Genomic DNA, 9380 nt, shown 5'->3' with positions numbered 1-9380 from the left:
CCAGTCCCATTCTCTTTGCCTAATCAGTGCCAGTCTCCATTCCCAGGTTTTTCATCCCATGCCCAGTTCCCTTGTTCAACCAGTCCCAGTGCCCCCTTACAAGTGTCTTGTCTGATCTGTCTCCCTCCACCTCATTGGTTCCCAATCCTAATCTCACTCCCTGGCCCCCTCATCCAATCTTAGTCTCCTTCCTACACCCTTTCTGGTGCCTTGCCCCAGTGTCTTTGCCCAGCCAGTCGCATTTCTCCCCTGCACCTCAGTTCCTTCTGAGATCTGAGTCACCTCCATCTGCTCTCATTCCCCCCACCCACAGATTCACAGTCTCTTTTTCCAGCCAGTCCCAATCTCCCCCCAGATCCTTGTCTGATCTGAGTGTCATACCCCAGCCAATTGGTTCCCAGCCCCTCCCCAGTTTCCTTCACCAGCTCCAAATCCAGCCTCCCCTCCCTTCTTTCTGGCTCCCAGTCCAAAACCTCTTCCCCCCCACAGTTCCCAGGCCCAGCCTCCCCAGTCCCAGTATCCTTTCCCAGCCCGTCCCAGTCATGGTTTCTCTCTTCCTCACTCCAGTTCCATTCTCACCAAATTTCTTATTACAATCTACTCCTTTTCCTCCCCCTGGTCCAGCTTTTATATCGTCTTTTGTATTCAACTCCTGTGGCTTCCTCCTCCATGCTGCCTGGGTCTCAGCAGGGATGTCATCAATCACATAGGAGAGTCAGGCCCCCTGCTCTCAGTTCCAGTGCCCAGCCCCACCCTGGCTCAGAGCAGCCATTACGAGAAAAGTCCAGCTTCACCCCTGTAGGCCTGGGCCAGAAGAAGCATGTTCTGCGCTGTGACAGGGTGGAGTATGCTCAGCTGCTCTGCGAAGATGGCATGTGCACACTCCAGTTCCACATGGTAGCTCTAAGGGGACGGAGCATGCTCAGGTGCTCTGTAGGGATGGTGCATGCACAGTCTAAAAAGGCTACGTGTACACGACAGACCTTACAGCTGTGCCACTGTGAGGTCACCTGTGTAGCCGCTCTTTGCCAACAGAAGAGAGATCTCCTACCTGCATAATTTTACCATCCCCAATGAGTGGCATTAGCTATGTCAGCTGGTGAGCCTCTCCTGCCAACATAGCACTGTCCACACCAGCACTTCTGTTGGTGAAACTTATGGTGGCCAGGGGTGTGGGTTTTTTTCACACCCCTGACCAACAAAAGTTTTACCAACAAAAGTGGTAGTGTAGACAAAGCCTAAGTAATAGTTGCTGTGAGAAGCTCAAGCATGGTCAGTGAGGATGAAATCTTTGGACATTTTAGCTGCTAAAGTAAAACAAGTCTCTACTGAGAATGTTCAAACTGTGATTTTTAAAGGCTTATAATTTGGCCAAATGTGGGTGGGTTTTCATGGGGATGGCAAAAGGCCAATCCCTGACACAATATTTCCTGCTTGCTAACTTTCAAGTCCCTGCTTCACAGCATGGAGGCTCTAGAGCTGCTCAAAGAAAAGGTTGCCAGAATTTTTAATATGGGCCAAACAATATATTTCTCCTTTGCCTCCTTCTCACGAATGGCTAAACTATTTTGGCTAACATTTTTCCAAAAGAAAAGTTCAGCCTGAGGAAGCCACTTGGCATGAAAAAGTTCAGCCTAAACAGTTAAAGTTTGGCAAAGTTATGAGCAACTGAAAAAAAGTGTTTTATAATGCAAAGTCTCAGGAAACCTTAATATTAGCCCCTCCTATAATATAATATGTGAATTATACTTGGTGGATTTTCACTTAATGGCCGTAGGGAAGAAGCATATTTTCAAGTACAGTTATGGGAGGAAAAGTGAGCATATTAAAATGGCTCCTTCCCACTCCATAGATCACTGTGTGTATATATAGAGAGCCAAATATGCTGACTTTAGAGACAAACACATTTACTACATTTGAATTCTGCAGGGATTATTTTCTGGTTTGTGTATCACCAAGAAAATTGTTGGTAAAGTTCCATTGACAGTATTTGTAATAGTGGGGGTGAGGCATGGGCTGGAAGGAGGACAGTTTGACTCGCAGATTCCAGGTTGAGTTTATAGTTTTTTCATTGTAAACTAAGCAAATTTGCTATGAACTCATCAACAGGCATGATAGGCATGTTAATTTTACAGTCACTTTTCAGGGTAGAAATGCACTTTGAAGGTGATTGTGATCGTCGGGCAGCTGCTATGTAATAATCTCAGAATTCTGAGTTGTAATGAAGTTATGAATACTGTGTCTAACCTAGCTATCAAGACAGCCTGTATGCTTACGTTGGAGTAATATCCACTCTTCCTATATTGCTTTAATTCAATGGGGGCTGAGGGAAGAACAAATGGGAAGGTAACTCAGTGATTCTCAAGATCAGAACTTCCCAGCACACTCTTGAAAGACTTAAGCTATTAGCCTTGAGCATCCTATATCCTGTCTGCAACCCAAAGTGACACAGCTGTTTTGGCAATGCTGGGAACTATCAGACCAAAGGGCTATAAACATTTTAAAAGTGACCTTGTCTCTGGGAAGGAGGGTGATCAAAAAGACTAAACAGCTTTTACAGTAGACTCTCCTTGCAGCTGGGGGGAGGAGTAGGATGGGGAGGGAGAAATGGTTTGGGAATGAAGGGAACAGACTGTGCCAATCAGACCCTAGAGGTCTCAAGGGAGTGGAGCTATAGGAATCTTAGGCCTACCAGGCACCCCATGTGGAAGATGGATAGGTATCCGGTAAACCAGACATGTGTATAGGACTGCTGTATTATTTTAATACAGGTTTTCTCTGAAATGCGTTGGTGCAAAATCATTAATACTCTGCTTTAAGAAGGCTGTTTCATTATTGGATACACTGCCATAGCTCCCAGACATAGATGAACTGCAGATAGTGAACCCAAGTCAGGCCTGCTGAGATCATCACAGCTGATCAAAGGGGACTTCAGCCCAGAGCCCGGTCTAAGAGCGGAAGAGTTGCCTGATTCCACCCCAAGACAGGTGATGGCTAGAAGCCTGATACCTGAGAGGAGGCATGCTCCAAAAGACCAGGTGGGGTCAGAGTTGCAGTTAGCCCAGTAACTGTGACAATGGGGAGAGAGGGAACATGGCAAACAAGAAAGGAGAGTGTTTCCAACACGTGAGGGTAATGGAGGGGAGCACAGAGGGAGCTGATTCTGTGAAGAAGGTTTAGGAGCGTATGTAGCAAGGGTAGGAGAAGAACTGTGCGGTACTTTGAAGTCTTCAATCTGAGGGTCTCAAATGGATTTAGCAGATGGGATTTTCAAAAGTACTTAGCAATGACCTAACTTTATTTCCACTGAAGTCAGTGATAAAGTGCCATTAACCTCAATGGGAACAGAGTTAGGCCACTGCTGAGTGCTTTTAAAAATCCAGTCTATTAATATTAATAAATTAATCCTTCAAAGACCTAAGTTACTGGAGGTGAAACTGAGGCACAGACAGATTATACCTGACTTGACCAAGATCACACAGGAAGTCTATTGCAGAGCTAAGACTAGAACCCAAAACACCTGAATTCCAGTCCTGTGCTTTTAGCCATAAGAGCATCTTTCCCCTCTATGCAACCTCAAAATAGCAATTACACACCATTACGCTGTACTTTGTGCATGAACCCCATTAAGTCATTAACACAAGGCTCTCCCACCTACAGTAATAAAGCCATATTTAAAGTTTTCCAGCACTGATGTATGAATATGTGGTTCCTCTCCGGAAATGGCTGTCTTATGAAGCTAATAAAACCGTATAGGTAAGTAACCCTGTTGCAGAGAGATATTGCTTTTCTACCCTGCTTCTGAATAGGTTAATCCCCCACAGAATGGTATTAACAAACACATACCGGCTACCCCAAACCACTCAGTTCCCCACCCTGTCCCATGAAGAAATGTATGATGAGTCAGCATGAATGGTGCATTGTGCAACACAAAGCAGTGCCGAGAAGTAAATCTGCACAGGATTAGTCATCATCAGCTACTTGGGAACGCTCTGATGCTGAATGCTGAACTGAACTTCCTTTCCAAGGCAAGTCAAAAATAGAGAACTGGATTTAATTTTGATGTCTACTTTAAGCAGGAGTTACTGACTGCTGTCACCTGTTAGATCTCACATCTTTATCAAATGCTAAAGCTAAGCATCGAAGTCCATTTGGTCCATATATACTACTAATTCTAAAACAACACTAGCTCCTTTGTGGATATTGGTGGTGGGGTGACCCAGTGCATCAGCCTTTTGACTCTAGACACTTGAGCTCTAGAGTGTAAACCTAGGCTTCCTAGGGGATGTGCTGAATCAGTGTAATTTCTGGGCGTCTTGGTCATGACCCCGCTCTGGTAACACTGCCTGCCATTGGCCAGCTACAGAAGTCCAGAAGTATTGCTGAGCTGCCTCTAGTTGGGCTAACAGCAATTTCACTTTGAAGTGAAACTGGAGCGTAAGAAGAAAAATGAGTGGGAAGAAGCCAGAGGCAACAGAGAGAGGAAAACCAGACAGATAGCAGAAGAGTTACTGCTGTACTCCACCCCTGCAATGACTTCTCTCATCAGTATTACCCACTCTGCATGACACACAAGCCCCAATCATTGCAGGGGCTTTTTTAAAAAAAACATCTCTGCTTGGCTCCCACACTCTGACCAGGTGTGCCAGGCAAATCATGGAGGGTGGCTAGTAATGCAGGGGAAAAGAATGGACCAATGGTAAGAAGTACTGCCATAATACTGGTGAAGAAGGAGAGAATGGAGCAGAAGGGCAAAAGTATAGGAGGAAAACTCCAAATTTCCCTCCAGTCCTGCAGCCTTTGGGGGTGTCCATCCTTCGCTCCATGTATGAATGCCACAAAGCCAGCGGGCTACTCTGGCATCATTGATAGTCTTGGCTAAAATAGCATAAAAAGGGGTGTGGAGGGGTCACATTCCTCTGCCCTAGTTATTATATGGAAAGTGATAGGGGATGGCAAAAAGGCATTAATTCTCAGGAAAAATTGATCAGCAAGTTGACTGAGTACTGACAAACTCATTGCTGGTGTGATTCTTTGTGATCCCTGAAAGAAGAGCTTTTAGAGCAGGCTGGGGACAGGGGCTCCCTCGTCCTCCTTGTATTTCCTTCCATGGCACTGATTAGGATTCTAAAGAGAAGCAGCTATTTTGGCAGACTTACTAGTGTGGATGTGAAGGATTGTGGCATACTTGGTAGCAGGAATACAAAACTACTTACCTTGTATGACTAGTGTGTGCATGTGTCTCTCTCTGTGTTTTGTGCATGGCTGTTTACCTGGCTCTTCTTTCTTGTATTTCTTTCTTCTATGTAAGATGGCTAGGAAAGCTTCATGGTGCAACGGTAAAGTTGTCCTACAACAGCCAGAAGGGGATTATACTTGGGCTAGATGCCTACAATGAGGGGTGTGGGAATTTTAAGATTAGGAGTTTACTACTAGATTTATACTGCATTCATGTTAGTGTTCCTTGAAACTAGGCCTGCTGGGATAGCTGGTTGAGAAATAACAGCTTGTTGGTCCTTACTAGTTCAGCTGGGCTAAAAATGTTTACAAAGTGTAGCATCAGCTGGAAATGCTGCTGCTGCTAGTTGGAAGTGCTTTTCATTGGTTATTTGCTGTTTGGTTGGCCAATTATAATTTACTTAGCCTGACAATATGGTTGGCGTTTTACAAGAGAGAAGGTAAAGACAAATCTCTGCCCTGAACAGCTAAGAATAAAATTGCAATAACTATTCAGATGAGTTATAGACTCACTTTTATCCAGCTGCATGACCCCTCTCACAAAGAGGTTTCCATAAATGTAAATGGCTAGAAATGTACTACCAAAGGTTGGGTTAGTCTGTGAATTTAATGTGCAAACTCTAGGGTGCTTTCTCCTAAACTCTATCGTTGTTACACCCAGTTCTTGGAGGAATATTTTAATTAACTGACGTGTCACTTGCTCATCTGCCCTCTTGCCTACCACAAACCACTGGTGAGGAATGAACGAGTAGCCACTAAAGGATGATGAGGAACGCTATGCTGCTCTTCTGGGGCAATGGCAGACTCACAGCTGTCTTCCACATTCGGTTTCTGGGGAGCAGTCTGCCTGGTTACCAACATTTAAAGAAAAACAATTTCTAGGGAACATTCTAACAAAAGCTTGGCTATCCCAGGGGGAAAGGGAGAATTCTATGCTTCCTGATGACTTGTGTGTTCTAAATATAACGATCTTCAGGGCCTCAAAGAGACTGGGGCTCAGACCAGCACTAAGAGCTTTGGATACAGAACTGAACCTATGGAGACTCCTTGATCCTCTGTTCCTTAACTACTAGGGTGACCAGATGTCCTGATTTTAGGGTCTTTTTCTTATATAGGCTCCTATTACCCCCCACCTCCTGTCTTGATTTTTCATATTTGCTATCTGGTCACCCTCCTTACCTACCCCCTTTATCTCAGTTGCCTTCTGGGGTGGGGGAAGCCCAGTGGCCTGAAACCCTTCCTCTAGAACCTTCAGAGAGGAAAGACAGGTCTATCTCCCCTCTGGAGTCTTAAGGGGACAGGTGGGTCTCTGGGCTTCCTGGTCTTTCTCCTGTTTGTCTCTGTCCTGTGAGTAGGGGAGGTTTGCAGTTTTCTTAATCTTCCAGTGTCCCCTTGGAGTGTTGTCTGCATATCCCCCTTCAGTGTTCCTCATCCCCTGGTGTGTATGTCCAAGTGTGTTTGCTGCCAGTGATCCTCTTATGTTCTCTTGTGAGTTTCCTGCAAAACATTCTGTTCCTCTCCCATGTGCTCCATATCCTCCAATGGGTCTTCCTTTCTCCATCTCCATGAACTGGGAAGGGGTAGGAAAATTGAACTACCATCTCTCTCATCACTCACAACAGGACCCAGGAAACTGTTGTATCTATTCCCAGCTCCCCACTGTGGCCCCTAGTCACTGGAAGTCCACTTTGTTATCTAATGAGCTAAACCAGCTGCCCTGGACTTCACCTGGGATTGAGACCACCCAAGTTAGTCCTAGGAAAACCAGGAGAGTTGGCAGGTGTGGGCCTGCCTCTTCTGTACATTAACAGTGGTATCATTCTGTGGTGAATGTTCCCATATGGGTTTTCTGTGGGGAATTTTCTTTTTTTTTTTTAATGGAGTTAGTTTGTTTTGCAAGAGGCTGTACAAATCAGCTAGTGGAGATATTGAGGACTCATCAAAAAGGAATCAGTTGCAATGCATGGCAATTACACACTGGGTAACCCAGAAGAAAGGCTGACATGAAGAGTGAAGGTGAGAATAAATTATGAGGCCTGCATGTGAAAAATGAAGTCTGTGGCACTTCTGATATTATTAGACTGCAAGCTTCTTGGGGAAGCAACCTTGTGTCATACCTGCAAACTGTCATACATACATATGGTGCTATCTGAATAATCTTCCATTTTGATACATAGCTCATATTTAATTACAAAAGGTCTGTGCTGTGAAATCTGTTACCAGCTGCCTCTGTAAACTCTGTTCAACCTTTCTCAGCTGCAGACAAAGTCTAAGTTCTGGTAGGAGGGTTCATCTTCCATCCTGGTAATGCTTTTGGCGAGGAGGGTAACCCACTGTCTATGTGAGCTGAGGTCAAGTCCCCAGTGTACAGTGCAAAGATCAAACCCCAAACACACCATACGGCCCTTCCGTGGGGGAAGCATACCTACCTCTGACAGATACTCAAGGGATAGGTCTCCCTGATACTTTGCTGACACTTGCATAATTTGCCAATAAAGTTTCATTGAATTTAAATGAAAAATGTATGACCGGCACCTGTGTCTGCAGGACTAGTAGCACCTGAGCTCCTCTGACCATTTGTTTGATTCTGTGCTTAGGGAACTTGGGCACAGATTTGACTCGGAGAAGGTAGGAAACTAAAGAGCTCAAGAAATAAGCTATCAGGGTGAATCATGATCGTGGTGGGAACATGATATCTAGTTATCCAAGGGTCAGATTTTGTTATCTGTACTTACGCGGGGTTGTATCTTACTTCATGGTTTGTCCCATTCATGGTTAGTCCCATTCATTTCCAATTGATTACCCAAGGAAGAAGGTCCTATTCTATGTGAGTAACGGTGGAAGAATCTGGCCCTATGATTTTATGCCACATCCCCCACCACAGTATTGTTCTGGTGCTGTCCTGCTTCCAAAGGCTGTTTGGGTCTCACTTCTTGCTCTTTCTCTCCCTTACATTTCCAAACAACACAGAACATTATATTTTCTCCCCTGTCCCTCAGCTCCTCCTTGGCTGTTTTCCTGTTTGTTTTGGTGGATTTTACCTCTCCTTTTACAGATTGCTCAAGTTACATTGGTCCCCCAGCCACCAGCCTTTTTATATCAGTTTTTCCACAGATGTAAGACATTAATTTTTTCTTTCAACTCAACACTGACTCACTCAGTATAAATGTGAAATTAAGGGTTTTATTTATTTGCAGCCAATAGTTAATGGATTTACTCTGAGAGAGAGGTTGGAGGGGGTGGTCAGAAGCAGCGGTGAGAGAAACACTAGGAAGTGAGTCCCAGAAGTACAGCTCACACAGCAAAGACTCACACTGAAAGAATGAACCAGACGGCTGGATTTTCCCTTTGATTCATCTGTCCCTTCTCTTTTGCCTGATACTCCAGTGCTCAGCTTCCCTTTTTAGACACCCTTGGTCAGTAAGGAAGGTGTTTCATTTACTGTGAAAAATCCCCCAATCAATTCAACTCCTGTTTGTAAAATTAATGAAAAGCTGACCTGATTGTCTATTGAGACTGGTGTGATCTAAGTGAGGAGAACAGGGATTCAGAAGGGTATTAACCATCAATGGTCTGAGTCTGTGTACTCTCTCCCCTCACTACTAAATGTGCCATGCTCCAGCTTTGTCTTCCTTCAAGGCCAGGTTAAAGCCTTTGTTTCTTTGTTAGTGTTGTTGCTGAATTTTGTGTGGGTGGGCTAGGTATTATAGATGTGAGGATGCAGGGCTTACAAGGGGCTCTTACTCTGCTCCTGCCTTGCAAATATTGTGACATACTGACTCACTTTGTTTTCAGTACAGTCTAAATTGCCCAGAGGCAGTTACACGCTAAGAAATTAAACATTATAAAAAGCCTTCAGTTTTGTTTTACGTTATAAACATCCAATGGCTAGATGTTGAAGCTAGACAGATTCAGATTGGAAATAAGGCATATTTTTGTTAACGGTGAGAGTATTTGACCACTGGAACGATGGACCAAGGATCATGGTGACAATTTTTACATCAAGATTGGATATTTTTTCTAAAAGATATGCTGCTCTAGGAATTATTTGAGCAAAATTCTGTAGTCTGTGTTATACAGGAGGTTAGACTAGATGATCATAATGGTCTCTTATGCCCTGGGAATCTATGAATTTTACAAAG

This window comes from Lepidochelys kempii, chromosome 2 (assembly GCF_965140265.1).
Source record: "Lepidochelys kempii isolate rLepKem1 chromosome 2, rLepKem1.hap2, whole genome shotgun sequence".
NCBI classification, from domain to species: Eukaryota; Metazoa; Chordata; order Testudines; family Cheloniidae; genus Lepidochelys; species Lepidochelys kempii.
This window is presented reverse-complemented; position numbering follows the sequence as displayed.